We start from the raw sequence: 18,918 nt of genomic DNA on the forward strand, positions 1-18,918 counted from the left end.
GCTTGACGAATCATTCTATAGAGATGGCATTACTAGACTAGAACACCGCTATGAGAAATGTATCAGCCTTGGAGGAGATTATGTTGCGAAATAAAAAAAAAATTCTTAAAAACGTTGTTTTTCTTGGTCAGGCTGGAAACTTATAAATCCACCCTCGTATATATATATATATATATACTCGTATATAAGCTTTTATGTATATATGTATATACACGGATCAGAACGAAAGTAAGTGGGAAATTTTTCGAAGACATCGAAGAATGATCCCAATTTCGTGCGGATTTCTGTTTATCAATAAATATTTGGAATGTTTAAAAATGAATTGTCCTTTCTTTCGAAAAAATGAATTTAAAATATAAGATAGTTATAAATGGATGAAGGTAATATAGTTAGAACTCCTTCGTGCAAACAGAGAACATATTTTTAGGCTTTCAGATCATTACATTATTCCGAATCTGAATCTTATCAATCTTGCAATATTAAACCAAAGTTTAACACCCTTCAGAATATTTTTAATACGAAGAAATTATTAGCTAGAAAATAACAAGACAAATGTAATTTTTTATATTTTGAACCTTTGATCGCCTTTTGTGGATTTGAACCTATAACACGGAATAAACAAAGGATAAAGTTTACCTTGATTCCGACGTAAAATTTACCTGTGACAAAAATTAACTTTACATCATGAACTTTATCCGAATATCGGTTTAAGTTTCTTATGTTTTTCCATGAGAACAGATGTATTTTGTAATGTGAGATGATCTCAGAATAAAACCTTTTCCTTTTAAAAATTACCTGCAACAAATATTACTATTAGTTTTTTATTTGAAATCCTGAAAAGCAGTTCAATCGACGAAATCTAGATTATTACACCAAACTTCCGCTTTCAGTGAACTGTCGAGGGTTGCCTTTAAATGGCCTTGGACTGATTTCGGGGGAACAGAAACGTAAGCAGTGAGGGCCGCGTGACTTGTTTGAGAACGGGGTAACTGAAAGCGATAGTTTAATGTATTTTAATTACAAATATTAGTAGAAATTACAAAATAATAAAAACACTTTAAGTTTTCAAGCACGCTGCAGATTTTTCCAACAATGTAAATAGTTTAATTTGTAACTAAAAACGATAAGTTTTCCAGAAACAAAAAAAAAACTAATTGCAAAAGATATACCGTGAATCTCTTCTATAGCGCCGTTTTTGGGGCTGACGGTAGGTGGGAACTAACTCATTATAGGCCGCTCCGCTTTTGTTTGATCACATTTACAATCAAAGAATTACATCTCTCGCCAATACAATGGATAGTTAACAAAGAAGTGTACATTTTGACCAAGAAGTTGATTTTTTTAAGAAAAAATGATAACTTCTCAGTGAAAAATTGTATAACTGCAAGTTTTACATAAAAAACGATGAACAAGGATAATTTCCATTTAAAAGAATAATTCAAAACCAGAAATGCAATATCAGACATTTTATCAAACAAAAAATTTACTTTAAAAAATAATAGGTTAGAATTTTGATTTAATTTTTTTAAAAGTTTTATCTCTTTTTTAATTTTTTTTCGGTAAATCGAAAGTCGATTAAGGGCACAAATAAATATAAAAATAGGATGAAAATGTGATATGGTATCACTGACTTTCCTTAAAGAAGAATTGATTAATTTTTCAATTAATTGAACAAACTTTTTTTTCAATATGGGATGAGGAATGCTTAAATCTTTCAATTCTAAAATTTTCTGTTTGTGACGTAAGCTCTTACGCACACAATTTTTAGGATTTGAAAAGAAATTTATGGATTAATTAGCTCTCTTATCTCAAATTTATAATAAAATTGGATTCTTAAGCGTGTTAATACCTATCTTAAAAGTTTGATGATTTATTGAAATATTGAAATAATGGTTTATGATTTCTCTGCATTTCAGAAGTTTGCCAAATTAAAAATGTAGAAATTAAAATTTGACAGAATTTAAACAATGAAGTAAGGATAATTCTCTGACTAAAATTCAGGAATATCTGAATCGTGATCTCCTACAAAAAATGATTTTATAAGGCACCCTAATATATATGGTTAAATGATATTATCTTATATACATTAGGAAATAAGATATTAGAAATGAATATTCACGTGAAAAGGGAATTTACCTAAAGGTGATTTTATTATAAAACATTTCTGTGTTGAAATGTTGTCACAGGCTTATACTGCCCAACATGTCGAAGGCATTTTTGGTTAGAGTTGGATTTTTATTTGATCACTTTGCACGTGGCTGTCCCGGTATATATCATCAGTCACGGACGCATTTTTATAATGCAATCAAGTGATCTGATGAGAGCAGTCTGCCCAGACATATTGGACAAAGCCTGGTTTTTACCCCACCATTGACGGATTGAGTTGCAGTCAAGTACACGATAGAGGGACCTACCGCTTAAGGTGGGTTCCGAACCACCAGAACTTCGGTAAAGGTACATTGAAAAATTTCTAGAGGTGCCGGCTCAGCGATCGAACCCCGGACCTCTGAGGTGAAATCCGGGTGTCTAACCAACTGAGCCATTATTATTCTAGGTTGAGACCGTAACAGACCCTGACGCTTGTGTGATCCCGTTGCGTACCCTTATAAACCTAAGTGTGAACTCATAGCCCTCTTCATAGAGAACAGCAGCCACGATGTTGGCTGATCTTTTAGACCTTGAGTAATTTCTACGCCCGAAAAGAGTTTAGCTTCGAGCTCAAGTGTGTGAGATTTCCTTTTGCTGCTAGATTTGCTAGCCTGTGCGATTGATCAGAGCCATAATCATAGATTGTAGAACTGTGGCGTAGAACCTCATGACTGGACAGGTGTGTATCACCGTTAAGCCATTCCTCTTTCACATATAGGCTAACTCGACACCTTTTGTCAAAGAGGTAGCGGTGATTCAGGGCCCCCTAGCCCTGACTGATGTTACAATTTCGTTGACTAGCCGCTGTTTCGGGTCTGGTTGGGCCACATGCGGCTTTGTTTGTCTCGTATGTGTCACTTCCTCTTCTCCAAACGCTGTAAGGCCCAAGAAATGTGCCTTGATCAAGTAAGCCAAGGTATCCCCGTCCGACTTTGAGTATCTTCCGCCGGGCAATATTAGAGGATCGGAAATAGCATCCAGATATCGAGAGCCTCTGCTCCTTATTGATGTCTGTGCAAAATTTAGTGCAGCTTTCTTGCTTTGCCTTACGTATTGTACCCCTATATTCATCCGTCATCCTCGTAAATTAGGTCTATAGTATCACCGTTTTTCCAGCACTGGCACGTCTGAACCTCTCTGTATTTTCAGCGAAGTTCTTTGAATTTCTCATTTGACCAGTGTGTCAACCCAGTGTGCCGACAATTACTTTCGTAAAGAGATTTGATGTCTTCGGTGAAAATCTCGGCCGACATCTTAAGGGTATCCACGTCTCTGATTGACCTGAGTCTTGCTGAAAGTGCACTTCTTAGTTCCGTGGAAAACTGATCCCAGTCTGTTCTTCTTGGATTTCTGGACCATTTAGGGGCCGAGGGAACAATTTATTTCAACTTGATCTCTAAATGTGAGTGATTTGCGAGAGGCGGTTCATCTAAAACTCTCCACTTCTTCATGTTATCTTTAAAACTACTGGTGCGGAGAGCGATATAAACGATTTCCTTCATGACCAAGTACGATACAATAATGGTATCACGAACGAATCAGGTTTCCTGGATTAGCAAGATACGTGTTTGTCACGCAGCCGTGCCCCTCTGCAAAACTGCAGAGGCGCCTTTTCTTTAATGCAAGTTTATTTGGGTAATGGTTTGACCGGGAGCAGTCATTTAGGTCTACTCCCGATCTTTCTGTACACCAAAAAGCTCCACCTTTTCCTGACCGGCAACCATAATGTTGACCTGTCCAAAGCGTTAAAAGGGCTTGTTTTTGAGGAGAGCAAGAGCCCTAGTGTGACACTCAGGAATTTGCACAACTAGCAGATCCAGAGGCCTATCGTGCTTGACAATCTACCAAGATGCTGTCTTAAGTAAGGGGTTATATCTCTTGAACCGCCGGAGATCCACAGATGGGACCCCCAGTTTACTCGAGAACTACGCCGTAGGCCGCAACATCTTTTGTAGCAGCTTAAATCCACGAAAACTTAAGAGATGCATCTTGCTAACGCAATGTCTCTACTACGGCCTTGCGTAGCCAACCTTTTGCCGCTGGGGCGGCTGCAACAAATATAAATATCAGAATGAGGTCTTAATTTTTGGCCATTGATCTGGGGGCACTATTTTGAGCACCCTGCAGGAAGCCTTCTCTAATTTTGCCACTGCTCTGTAGTGGGTAGAGAATCTGGGTAGCTCGTATCCGTCTCCTCTCTTCTGGGTCTCAGTGCTGGTTATCGTTGTTGTGGTCGCCGATGTTTTAGCTTTCACAGCTACTCTACTAACCTGCTGCACTTGCACCTTCGGTCTCCTTTTCAGGGAACCGTTAATGTGTTTCTTCTGTATAGGAGAATTATTAGCCGCTTCCGCTTCCATAGCCTCATTCACGGGAAAGTTCAATCCCTTTGCTCCCGGATGAGCTGAAGGGACAGACGCCAACTGAAGTTGTCTTGCTACAAAGAGAGATTGGCAGGCAAGAGTTATGGTGGACCCATTAGTGACCAACCCTTCTCACCCCTCCTCCTCCACTTTTTCTCCTTGTTCTTTCAATTTTTATCGCGCTTGTTCCATTTCGTTTCTACGAGTAGGAAGGGAAATAAAAGGTACGTATCCGCAGATCCCGCATGTAAAGGTAAGTCTAATCACTCAGGAAGGTCGTCCGCTGTCTCCAAGGAGACGTTAGGACACCTTCGTGACCACCAGGTGCTGAAGTGCCATGGGCACTATCAACATACATCTATGGCTTATGCGGGTGGTCAAATTGAGCAAGACAATCAATGCATATCCGTTCGAAAACCAGTAAACCAAAGGAGGGCTGTTGTTCCAAAAAATGAAAAGTATTTTGGGAAGAACCTCGACCCATACTGATCCATACTCATAAAGACCGAGGTCCGTTTAATCACTATGTCACATACGGTTAAGCCCTCCCAACAGCTACAAGGTCTTACATCCCCTAGGGGAAGTTTGAAATTGCTTTCAAGTCACAAAAAATTATCAGCTTTTAATATTTGCTAGGTTTAACAAAAACCATTATACAAAATTTAAACATTAGGCATTGTTCAACCAAGAAAAATTATAATTTTCAATATTATTCTTCAGCTCTATCAACAAAAATAAATATTGTATAAAAAAAGTTACCAAGATATTTTCATAACAATGCAAACATCCCACATTATACTTGGGAACAGAATGGTTTCATTATTAAAAAAGTTATCAATTAAACTTAAAATCTAAAAAAAAATTAATACATTATAACATTTCGTTTTTTTTAATGACATAATTGTGACAAATTAAAAAGTAAAAGCAAACTATTTTCATTGCTTTGATATATGCTTTCAATTCAAATTAGTTTAGCATCAAAAGTTCAGAGTTAAAAATTAATTAATGTTAAAAGTTTCAAGCTAAAAGCTTACCTAAAAGTAAGATTCAAGATTTTTGAATAGTTAGTGTCGAACGATTGAGAAAGGAAGAAGTACATAAAACTTTTGTAATATTTGAAATAATTTTATCCAGCGTAAGCGAAGCTTCTATGTTTGAGATAAGTAACAAAAACATTATGAAGTAGCCCATGACTTATCTGCGGCTGATAACGAGATTGATGAATCAACTAAAGATGATACCAATAAAGAGAGAAGCGAGAGTAACGATCACGCTGATCAGAAAGCATATGTTGTAAAGAAGGAAAAAGATGGTATGCCACTCCCATTTATTCAAGAAGAACTGAATGATTTAGTCAGAGAACTAGGGCTGCCGAAAGATGGGGCTCAATTGCTAGCTTCAAGATTGGAAAAAAGTATGCTATCTGAAGGAAGCAAGGTTTCATTTTATCGGAATAAGTGTGAGTTATTCTGAAAAAACTTTACAGAAAAAGACGACTTTGTATACTGTAACAATGTTCATGATCATATGAATGAATTAAAAAAAACAATACACAAATCTGTGAAGTAGAGAATGTTTAAGGATTCTTCAAACCAAAGCCTTAAAGCGATATTATTACACAATACGAATAAATACGCTTTGATACCTATAGCACACTCGGTAACACAAATAGCATATTTGTGGCGATCTCAAGATCTTGGCAATGATTCTAGTTCAGCAATCTGGTTTTACGAAATTCCTATGCTTTCTTTGCTTGTGCAATAGCAGGGATCGCAAGAATCATTACGTTTAGAAGGATTGCCCACTTCGAGAATGTATATAAATTGGATCAAAAAATGTTATAAAGAAACTGTTGCTTTAGCCGGCTAAAATTCGACTTCCTCCATTGCACATCAAACTCGGTTTGATGAAACAGTTCGTAAAAGCTTTGGATGAAGAAGGAAAATGTTTTACTTATTTAGTCAAACGACTTCTAGCTTTATCAAGCGTAAAATTGAAAGAAGGAGTCTTTGAATGGCCTCAAATTCGTAAGATGTTGAGAGATGAATCGACCATTACCATAATGAATGTCAAGGAACGAAATGCATGGCTGAGCGTCATAATGTGGTAGCGAATTTCTTAGGAAATCGAAAGAGTGTCCAATACAAAGAATTAGTGTCTGACTTGCTCAAAAACTAAAAAAATGGGTTGCTTGATGAGTTACAAGCTACACTTTCTTGATTCCTATCTGGAAAACATCCCAGAAAATCTCGGAGATTACAGTGAGGAAAAAGATTATCAAGATCTCAGGGAAATGGAAAGACGTCACTAAGGAATATAAAATACGAATATGATGGCAGACTTCTGTTGGATGCTCAAACAAGAGAGTATTCACAGAGGAAAAAAGCGGAGACGAAATCCATTGCACAGACCTTTCTAAGAAAAGAGAGTTCGAAAGAATAAATAACATCATTGTCATGGATTAACTGCCGTTGATACGGAGAGAAGAATTTAAGAATGAAAAAAGTAAAGGGGTTCTTAGGTTATGGTGTTGTTGGATTTCGGGGGTATACAGCTACTTACCCATGACTATGTTGTACAAAAAAAAGGCACTGAATTTTTCTGTTTTCCCAAACAAGATTTTTCTACTGAATGAGTTTACAGGATTTTGATCTTATGGGGTTATATTATTACGATGTAAGGGGATTATGGATTCATGTGGTTATTGGGTTACCAGATTCAGGTGAGGGAGGATGGACACGGTACAGGGTAAATAATTTTTTGCGGTTTCAGTAGCTTATTGGGTCTTTTTGAGGTATAGTGAAAATCCTGACATGTAGACATCAAACGGGTTGCATATTCGGTTGTAGCGGGAAAAAATTGATAGGAGTATCATATTCACATCCAGAATCAAAAAAAAAAGTTTTGTCGGCCTGTGTTCTTTGAGTTAATGAAAGTATACAAAACTCATTGACTTTAAAAGAAAATAAAAAAATACTTATTTTTAGTATAACAACAAAAGCATTTATTTTACACTATTATGTACCTATTATTAATTGTAGTTTTTGTTCCAATAATGAAGATTTAATATTGAATCAGAAGAATTTCATAAACTATCAATTGAACAAATTGTTCCCTACAACTTCTAATTAAATGGACTAGATGCGAACGAATAAAAGTGATTTATTTTTAACTTTGGACACCTGAAAACATGAAAAAATTCCAATTTTAAGGCATCCAATATAAATTTTTAATTTTTTCTGAAGATATAAAGAAAACTGTTTATTTTGATATATTCTGACTTCGACATTGTTTATATATTAAAGTTTTTTTTATGTAGATATAAAATTGTTTCTATATCCTGTAAGAACTTACAGGTTCAACATAGATTCAAAATAGTTCAATTTTAAGCATATCATTGCATTAAAATTATAAGCCTAAAAAATGTACGACGCAGTATATTTATAAACTTTAATTTATTTCAGAAGTAAATGATTTTTAAATCAATCTCAAAAAAATTAACTTATATCAGAATGAATAATTACTATTAAAATTTTCATACTAATTTAGTCTACATTTTGTATTTTACGAAAGTTGTTGAATATGCATTCGCATAATTAAAATTGATGATAGTCATCAATCCTTTAAATTTTTTTAAAATAAATTATTTTCAAAATAAAATATTGAAAAAAAACGAATTTATCAATTCGAAACAACTTCATGCTACCAACAATTTTCGAGAATTGTATAGAATATTATAATACAATTTAATGAAAAAAATAACTAAATTAAAAAAGTTATCTTTCTCTTTTTTAAATTCAACCACTTAAACGGGAGCTGAAGGGGTTTCTGAATATTAAAAATAATTAACAAATTAAAAAAAGATCTATATATAAACTTATTGGCATCTATTGAAATCTCCTTATTCTTGTGAAAACATTTTTTAATCTATTAAAGTATTTTAAATCCGTTAAAATGAAACAAAATTGAACTCATCTAAAAAAGACGAACTTTCAATAAAATAGTTGAATTTACAACCGAATAAGATTGTTCAGTCAAAAAGAGAGCAATAAAAAATTGAGTTAATTAAAAAATATTTAATACTTTTAGATGTTTGGTAAATTTCTAAAAATATTTGATAAATTTTCAGACATCTTTCAAAGCTGAAAAACATTTGTAATCTCAAATCCCTGAAAATATTTTAAACTGACCATAATTATTCCCAGATTTTTCAAAAATTTATTTTTGATTCGTTTCAAAACGTCCAAGCCTTTTAAATATCTTTTCAAATTAATCGAATTTTCGCGACGCTTTTTCTAAATTCTGCAAAATCTAAAAAGAAATATGGCCGGAGGGACTCCGAGATTATTTTTTCAGAATCTTGAAAACTTTTTAAAATGTTCTCAAATCTTTTGAAATACTATCTTAAAATTAGTCGTTTTGAAAAGTTGAAATCAGTTCAAATTTTTACGGGAATTATAAGAAAATTTCTTTATTATCCTCAAATCTTTCAAATTCTTTTAGAAGCTTCAAATTTTGTTGTTGAAATTTTCAAAAATCTATAATTTTTTTATTTTACTCTCTCATTCGGTAAGAATAATGGATTTTTTTCTGTGAAATAACTAGACAAAAATATGTTTTTTTTCTTTCTCGTAAGTGGGCCACGATAGCATTTTGCGACATTAACATTCATAACATGTTGGCAGAAGATAATTTTGTCTTCGAACAAAAAATAAAACAAATGTTTATAAGTTAAAAATAATAATTACATGAATATTAAATACATGTAGTTTACATTTGAAAATTTAAACAATGTTAAAATTGGCATAAACATTCTAAGCAAATTGTTAAGGTGTTAAAAGAATTTAAATCTTTGAGTTTCAATTATAAATATAAAATGGCTGTTTATTTTCAAAAGTTATTCTTTGAAGAATATTAAAAAATATTTTGTAAAATTTGAAAAGATTTTTTAAATACTTACAAAATTTGGAAGATTTTAAAAACACAGTTGGGAAAAACTCTCATCATTCTAAAAGATATATGTATGAAAGTTTTGAAAAATGTAAAAAATTTGTCTAGAATGTCTAAAAAAATATTAAACTAAAAAAAGTAAACTTTAGAAGATTGCGAGAGAAAAATGTAGAAGATTTTAAGAAGTTTAAAGGTTTAAAGAGAATTAAAACTTTTTTAGGGTTTCTTGAAAAATTTTTAATGATGTTATTTACGAAAAATTATTACATTTTTTTTAGTCAATTTTTTTTTGTTGTATGAAAAATCCCACTATTTCCTGGAAAAATTCATTGCTTTTTTGAAATAAAAACTTTTTTTAAGTTGCATAGATTAAACATTTTAATTAAAAATTGAAATATTTGCTGAACTTTAATATGTTTTTCTTTAAGAATTCGTTTCTTTGGCAAAAAATTAATCTTTTAGTTTTGTTAAAAATTAGTCTTCTGTGGAGAATTTTGATCCTTTTGGAGAAACATACAACTGAATGAAAATTAAACATTTCGAATAAAGATTTGTATTTTTCGTTAAAACTTTGTATGCGTTCGATTAATTTTGGAAGATTTAAAGAGAAACTAATATTTTAAAAGACTTTCAGGATTATTTAAAGTAGTTGTTATTTATTCGAAAAATTAAATTTTAGAAAATATTTAAAAAAGCTTTTTAAATAGTCCAAAGAGAATCTTAAATATTTAAAGGTCATATTTAAATGGTTTGAAAATAAAGTTTGAAAAATGCCAGTCACTTGAAGAAGATGTGCAGAGGTTTTAAAAAAATGTAAAAAATATTTCTTAAAATTTGAAAAGATTTAAAAAAAACTGAACATGTTACATAACATTTTTGGAGCTTTAAAAAGAATGAAGTAGCTTTTAAGAATTTGGAAAGGTTTCGACAGAATCAATTTTTTTATTCCTATGAAAACATTTAATGATTTTTTGTGTGTGCAAAATTAGTTTTTTTTTATTCCTATAAAAACATTTAATGATTTTTTTTGTTGCGAAATTTGGTGTGTGCAAAATTATTATATTACAAATGATTCCAAAAAGTTTTATAACATAATTTAAATTCACAACGAAAAATTTAACAAAAAAATATATAATTTCAAACAAAAAACTTGCGTTCAATGAAAAAAGGCAGATGTTCAACAAATTAGTTGAATTTTAAAGTGTGAAAGATTTTTGAGATAAAGAGAAGAAAGTCTTAAATTTGCGTTCAATTTTCGGACCAAAAGGGCAAGTTCTATAAAAAAGTAGCATTTTTCAAAAGAAAATATAATTTTTCAACAGAAGAGTCAGTGTTCCACCAAATGGTTTAATTTTCAACTAAGAACTATAAATTTTAAACAAACGAGAACAAACGAATGACAAAAAATATATTCAGGTTTGCAACCAAACCAATGGATCTTCAACTAATAAAACGCATGGTTAACAAAGTAAATAAAATATCAACCAAGTCGTTGATTTTCACATTTTCATAATTTATAATTGAGAAAGTATTAGAATTGTCCGAAATTTGACATCACAGTTTTTCAACGGATTTATACGTCTCGAAACCCTCTGAATCCGAAAATCAAGTTATTTGGATGGCCTCTGTCTGTCTGCCTGTCTGGCCATCCGTTTGTCCATCCTTGAACACGAGTACTCCTGAAAAAATGAACGAATCAAATCGATATTTGGCACACTTTTTTTAGGCCCCAAAAGAAAGAACGAGTTCGTCAACCAGCCATTTTGGATGAAAATTAAAAAGGTTAGAGCGTTCAAAAAAATGTTGGGGCCATCTTTTTATATTTAAAATTTTTATGTACGGAAATTCACAGTACTCAGAAAGAAAAAAAATTGATCCTCATGCCTTTTCTTGATAAAAACAAAATTGTTAGAGTTATAGTATTTTCAAGGTTTTATGAATCAATTGAAAATAAAAATTTTAAGCCAAACAACGCATGATATGAAAAAACTGAAAAAAAAGAAAAACATTTCTTTTTGAAATTTATACAAGATTATCATAACGACTTTTTGCATTTTTTTGGAAAAACGAAAGTTCAAATTTAGATTGTACAAAAAATAATAAAAAATAAAAAATTCCATTTTGTGGTCAAAATATGCAGGATACGAAAAAAACGAATTAAGAAAAATTGTGATCCGAAAAAAGATCTTAAATTTCGTTAAGAATCACTTCTTGATAGGCGACGTACTCTTTGCTTTATTCGTGAATAATAAAATAAAAAATATAAAAAAGTGCGCGTGTCACAGACAATGAACATAAAATTTAATTTTAATGAAAAGTAGTTGTAAACATGGTTTAAAATTTTTTTTGTTCGTTATTTTTATCTTTTTTAAATTATTTTTCTCCCTGAATCGAAAGATGAGTGATGGCGAAAATAAATATGAAAAATAGGATGAGAATGTATGATGTTATAGCTAACTTTCCTAAAGGAAGGCAAGGCAAGAATAAAGCAAACATTAAAATTTTTCAACAATTCTATACAGAAAATTAAAATATAAAACAAAAACGGCTAAAAATAAACGTTTTGGAGAAACCATTTAAATAATTATGAAAGTTACTTTTTAAAAATTTTTTAATTAATTGTCATCTCGACGGAGATAACGTTTAATTATCAAAAATCTATTTTTCTCGTATCTTCATTTAATCAATGAGATCACATTGACCATATGCATTTTTTTTATATAAAATAATTCTTTCAATTACTCATAAATTAACGTGTATGTCTTGGGATACTATAAATATAGTCTTAAGTATTTTTTTATTTAAAAAGTAATTTTTCTAATTAAAAATTAGTCTTTTTTCTGTTTTAGAAGTAACCATATCAAGTAAATAAATCGAATAAAATTTGTTTTCTATCGGCAATCTTCTACTTCTATAATTTTCACTTAATTCGATATTCGGAAGTCTACCCCTATAAGCGAGACAAAATTTCCATTTGTAAATGGGATAAGATATTTTCAAACGAATGTTAAATTAAAACTAAGATTTATGATTTTTTTAAATTGGTCGAATGAAATTTCAATGTGACTTACAAATAATACAAATTAGAAGATAAGATATTTGGTATTTTATATCCCTAAATGCTTGAAAAATTCCTGGAATATTGCTTAGGGAAATTTTTTTTATTTGATTACATGATTAAGAGTTGAACTACTTTGTTAAGAATTTATTTTTTCCGTTGAAAATGTATCTCTCTGGTTAAAGATTGAACTACTCCATGTTTGGAAACTTAATCTCCTTTGTTGGAATCAACTGTTTTCATCTTAAATTAAAATATTCTTTAGTAAAAATATTACATTTTTTGTTGAAAATTTATTTTCATTGGTTAAGAATTCATCTACCTGGTCGCAATTTTAACTCATTTGCTAAAAATTATTTTGTTTTGGTTATAATTTACTATTTAAGTGAAAATTTGATGTTTTTAAGTAGAAAATTGGATTGTTTTGTGGAACCTTTCATATTCTGGTCTTGTTTTTGGGCATGAAATATCAATGGACACATCGTCAACTTTATTAAAATAATACAATATTTCATTATTGCCAAACACTCAAAGAATAATAATAATTCAATTAGAAAAATCATCACGCATTTATATTTACAGATTCTTCCAAAGGCTGTTTTGTAATTCTTAGTCAACTATTATTTTAGTTAATAGATATATGCATCTAAGTATTGAAATTATTTATCTTTTTTATTAACATTTTAATCTTCGTCAGCATAATAATATTAAAAAATATTATTATTGGAATAAATATTGTATAAAATATATTATATTTTCATTATCAAATATTAAAATAAGCTTTATTAGAATATATATAAATGTAGGCAAACAACAATGTATGGTTTTCATCTATTCTTTTATTCTTAACATTCGTTTTCTTGTGAAAGTGGAAATGATTAATTAATTTTACCAAATGAAGTGATGTCTAGCAGTATAACTATTTTAAACAACATAATTTGAAATGCATCATCTTTTAGTTTCAAAAAAGTTCTCGACTTCTAGAAAAATACAGTCAACAAAATAAAAAAATTGGTTAGTTTAAAAATGTTAAGAAGCAGTTTATAAATAGTTTCAGGTGTTGTGATCGGATCTTCCCTTCCCATTGCCGCAAGAATTCTAAACATTCTTATTACAATTTTAGACTACCGCTATATTCAAAAATACGATACTTTTAAAATATCTATAAATTTTTGAATCGGAAAAATTACTGATTGAGAATCTTTACTATAATTATCAAGGAACATCTTGTCATGTTTCACGGTTACGATTTAAAAAAAAAGTAAATTTTGATTGAACAATAAAAAAAGCATATTAAGTGGATAACATGGAAATCATCCGAAATTCCACGACTCAATCGCATTATAAATTGGTAATTGTGCCTTACATAGAAATCTTTGGAATTACTTGAATCTAAATTTAATTAAGCTTATTTGTAGTTTCGAATTTTTGAATTTATCGCGGAAAACATCGACTTTAGCGATTTGTAACTATTTTAAAATTAATAAAAAGAAATATTGTCTTCTCCAGGTGGAAATTAGAAAAAAAATTATATTCTAACATCATTTATATGCAGGAGAAATATTTATTCTTCTTGCATGCAAATTTCCAGATTTAGCGATGACTTCAACGCCTAAAGTTTAACAAATTATGATTAGGATTTATTTAAAAAACGATTACATCATAAGAATACAATGTGCGCGATGAATCTCTTATTTTTTATACTTGTTGACAAATATTATTCCAGTGCTAATTTTTTTTATCGTTACTCAGCAATGACGCAATTATATTTGACTATATTTGACCGATGAATTGAACGAAACATTTCGTCAACTAAAGTTTCAAATGGTTGCTATAGTCGCAATACGTGGACTTGCGAATTAAAGAAATTTTTCTTTTTTTGCATTGTTTTGTTTTTGTCGTTAGAATAATATCCTAACACAATGGATTGTCATTCAACAACATAATCATAATTGTTTTTACAAATTCCTGTAAAAATTTGCAGTATAAACTTGATTCACTTAGAAGGTTCCTCGTTTCGTCGAAATCACATGTTCATTATTTTAAGAATTATGTTTGGCCAAGAAAAAGAATTCTATAAGTTAAAAATGGCCAAACCAGACCAAGTAAATTATATGTTTTTTGGGTTGCCGAAACCGAATCTCAAACCTGTTTGGCTTATAACCCTATACCTCCATAGCTCAATAACCTTAAGATCGATAATCTTCAACCCTAAAAGCTATAACTCCAAAATGTATAACCTCAAAACTCATTATTCTCAAAGCTCAATAAAATACAAACCCAAAATGCAACAAAAAAACTTTCACGCGTATTTGAAACCTAAGAAAATCATAAGAAAATTGCATGTATTCATATAACTTCGAATCATGTAGAATTTATCTTCATTAATCTGCATTTCTATAACTTCATAGAACCTATATCTCAACATTTCAAAACCCCGAAAGTCCATAATCCTATAGCGTCAAAACCCAATAGCCGTATAACTCAGAAACTATATAACCGTAACCACAAAAAACTTACAAGTCAGTCTTTAAAAGCATGTAGTCTCAAAAAGCTATGATCAAAACATACGCTCGATACTTAATTCTTGTTTTGCCGAAAGTTTGAACAAATATTTTACCTTATTTATAATAAACTTTGGGTCTGCAAAACTAAAACTCAAATACTCAATAAGGTTAAGATTTCCTGCATCGTAATAACCTAGATTTAGCGAAAATTATCAGCGACGACATAAACGTAGGAAGCTTCTGTTCCCTTTAAGGCTCTTGATTTACGTGGATTCCCTAGCCTTTTAGTTTTAGAATAATAACGCGTTCCTTTATTTGTAAATGACCTTCGTAGTGCTTCTCCTTTGTGTTGGTTTGATGTGTCGCTCTTCAAAGACCAATAGGAGTCTGCCAACATATGGCTATCCCCAAAAAATTGATTTCTTTGCAATCTCTTTGCACCTAAGTCATTCTTTTTTTGAATTCATTATCTCAAAAAAGTTTTCTAAGTTCGCGTGGAGCTGCTCTGGATGTTGACATATAGCAAAACTGTCAGACTCAGAACTCACATCTTACGTGCAAGTATATTTACTGTTGCATTTTAGGGTTATGGGGTAATGTAGTTATAGGGTTACAAGTTTAAAGGTGATGAGGTTAAAGAGATGTGGTACTGTGGAGTTTTAACTCTCCGCCTTAAAGTATTTTTTTTTCGCACTTAAGAGTTGAAGGGATATGGGATTTTGGGATTTGAATTTAATGAGTTTTGACGTTATAAATATTGATGTTATGACTTTAAGGGTTATAGGTTATTGATCTTAAAGTTATTGAGCTAAGAAGATATAGAATTATATGGAATCAGGGTGGATGTTGTCGGCTTTTATAGTTCCAAGATGTTTTCAGAGGTTAAAAAAAGACTTTAACGTGAGGAGGCAAAACAGGCTTGAAATTCGGTTTCAGCGAACCAAAAACCCTATAATCCGCTTGGTATTGTTTAAGACACCCTTTACTTATTTCTTTTTGTGATCCTGTGAAATTTTTCGATCAGAATTCGAGCCGCGAACAAGGCTATCGAAGGCTCGAACAGTCGAGAGTGAAATAAAATACTATATGCTACACGGGACGAAAGTAGATTTTTTCTCAAGCAGTAAACGCAACCTAGTGATAAAATCTAGCTTGGAGAGTAAATCAACACCTGGAAAAAATTTACTGCTTTCGTCCATTGTTACATGATTTACTATTTTATATCTGTTTGAGAAAAAGAATAGCTGGGTCATTGTTGACATATTAAAGCCTCGAGAGCTATAATAAATTGACTTTTTAATGCAACTAACAGTTACAAATAAGATTTTTATCTTACTTCGCATCACAAACAATATATTTTGTAGTTCTACATTTCATTAAATGAATTATTAGCGTAAAAAAATGTTGACGGCTGGTTCATATTATACACTATAAAACTATTCATGATTGAGCGGCGATCACCTACTGGAATTGCATTTAATTCTTCTCGGATGAATGGGATAATCATGTGTGTGTACCTGTTTATTTTCACACGTTTTCTCCTTTTACCATAATATTTATACATTCCAGCTAAGGCATTATAAGTCTGCAATATGGCAAAGACGTCACCGTTGTTTGTTGACAATACAATTTGTTCTTCGCTTGGCACGGGCCCAAACGTCGTTAGTCCTATTTTTATTTTTATGGATTCATTGTAAGGAAAAGTATATCTGCGAAGCTCTAATGTCATTTGCTGCAAATTGAAATAAGGCTTAAGCCGAATAAATGGAAGTTGTTCAGGTCCACATCCATGTCCGTCAGGAGAAGGAAGCCTTGTGGGTGGAACTATAGGCCTGGAAGGAGGATGAGCAGTTTCAGGGGGTGACCTGGAACTGTCACGAAGAAAAGTCTCCGTAGGAGGTGATCTGGACCTGGCATGAGGAGAAATCTTTTCAAGAATATTCCTGGACCTGGCACGAATGGAAGTCTCCGCAGAAGGTGATCTGGACCTGGTACGAAGAGAAATCTCCTCAGGAAGATACGGTGACCTGGCACGAAGAGAAGTCTCCGTAGAAGGAGACCTGAAACTGGCAGGAAGAATAGTCTCTGGATGAGGAGATCTGGACCTGGCACGAAGATAAGTCTCTGCAGGAGAAAGAGGCCTCACAGATAAATCATTTTCTTCAGAAGGAGAAGGGAAAGAAGTTCCATCTGTTCAAAGATAACGGTAAAGATTTCAATAAATATATAAATATTTGCAAAGGTCTACTTTTTAAATTCATTCGTCTAAGATTTTTGTATTATTTATACCTATTCAAATCATCCTGTCATATTTTTTTGTAGGGGCAGTTTTCTATTTCACATGAGAGTTGATGATTGGCAGAAATTTGACCATTTTAAGAAATGAGACATTAATTAACAAACAAAAAAACGTCAAACTGCCTCAAATATATTTTTACATTCTCATCAGAGAAGGTATTACATTTGTAAAAATTTCGGACCCCAGTTTTTGTCAAATGTGTACGTTTTAAGACCCCCTGAATCCGAAAAACAGGTTTCTACTAATGTGACTGTCTGTCTGTTATTCTATTCATGTGACTGTAAACCATTTCCAATTTGAATTTACAATATTGGGCAATATATTCGACTGAGTACTCGCGCAGTGCGGCCCTTTTTAGGCGAGAATTGCAACCGGCTCTGGCCGCTTGAGCTTAAAAACTGCGTGAGCAACAGTTCTAGAAATTGCTCAACCGTGAGCGGCTTAACCGAAAGTTGGCTTTATTTTTCAATAAGACGTATAGTCCTGATTTCAATCGTAAAAATGATTTTTAAATAATAAAAAGATTTAATTTCCTCCTAAAATATGTGACATACGAAAAAAAAATCGTATGAATGTGACAGACAGATAGACAAACATACATACACAAAAACATACAAATATACATAAAGGGAATCTTAAAATGTTGATATTAAAAGAAATCTGCGATAGAATATTTCAGCACAATTTTCGAATTTCGTAAAAAATCCTGGTTGCTGAATGCTTGAAAACATTTTTTTTAATTATAGAGGTATTATTATCGTATTGTATTCACCAATAGCATTGAAGATGATTGCCAAGCTGAAGACCAGAGTGTAAACGATCCTCATTTTTTGCAGGATAGGAGATACTAATTAATTTATTATGGAATAATTGAGATAGCAGTGTGGCTAATGCTTATTTTAGAATTTGTCTAACATCTTATAGGCGTAAAGTTAATCATTTTGAGATATTTAAATTTTATCAGAATCGGAATCTAAGATAAATGTTTACTTACTGAATGCGTTAACGTTGAGGTACGAAATTCGATAAAATTGTTAGATTAAATAAACCTTCTCACATGATATAGCCTATTTACAAAGTAAAAATTATTTCTACAATGAGTAACTAAGCATAATTTTTAGCTTTTCTAAGCAGAAATGCAATTTGTTAACATGCTGCACGTGTTTCAAAGGATAAACCGTTTGCAATTTACAGCAAAACAAATAAAAATTTATTTTTAAATAAAATTGACATATTCACAAAATTTCTATTTTTAAATACAATTACTAGACTTTTCTTTTATTAATACAAAATTATTCAGGTCAATCAGTGTCATAATTTTCCCAGAAACTTTTGCAAAACATTCACCTGCTATTTTAAACTTTTCTTGAATACTATATACTGTCCTAATTGAGTTTATATTGTTTAATAACAAATAAGTTGTTTTTGCTCTTAGTAAATAACTTAACTGGTCGAATTATTAACATTTTCTAATCTTAGTGGCACATTTTTTGCTAAACAGATCTGCTAAATTTCACTACAAATTAGTTAAGTGTCAATAATTTTCATTCAAAGAGGTCAAAATTTATATTTTTCCTCAAAAAAAAGCTATAG

This window comes from Belonocnema kinseyi, chromosome 6, assembly GCF_010883055.1.
Source record: "Belonocnema kinseyi isolate 2016_QV_RU_SX_M_011 chromosome 6, B_treatae_v1, whole genome shotgun sequence".
NCBI lineage: Eukaryota > Metazoa > Arthropoda > Insecta > Hymenoptera > Cynipidae > Belonocnema > Belonocnema kinseyi.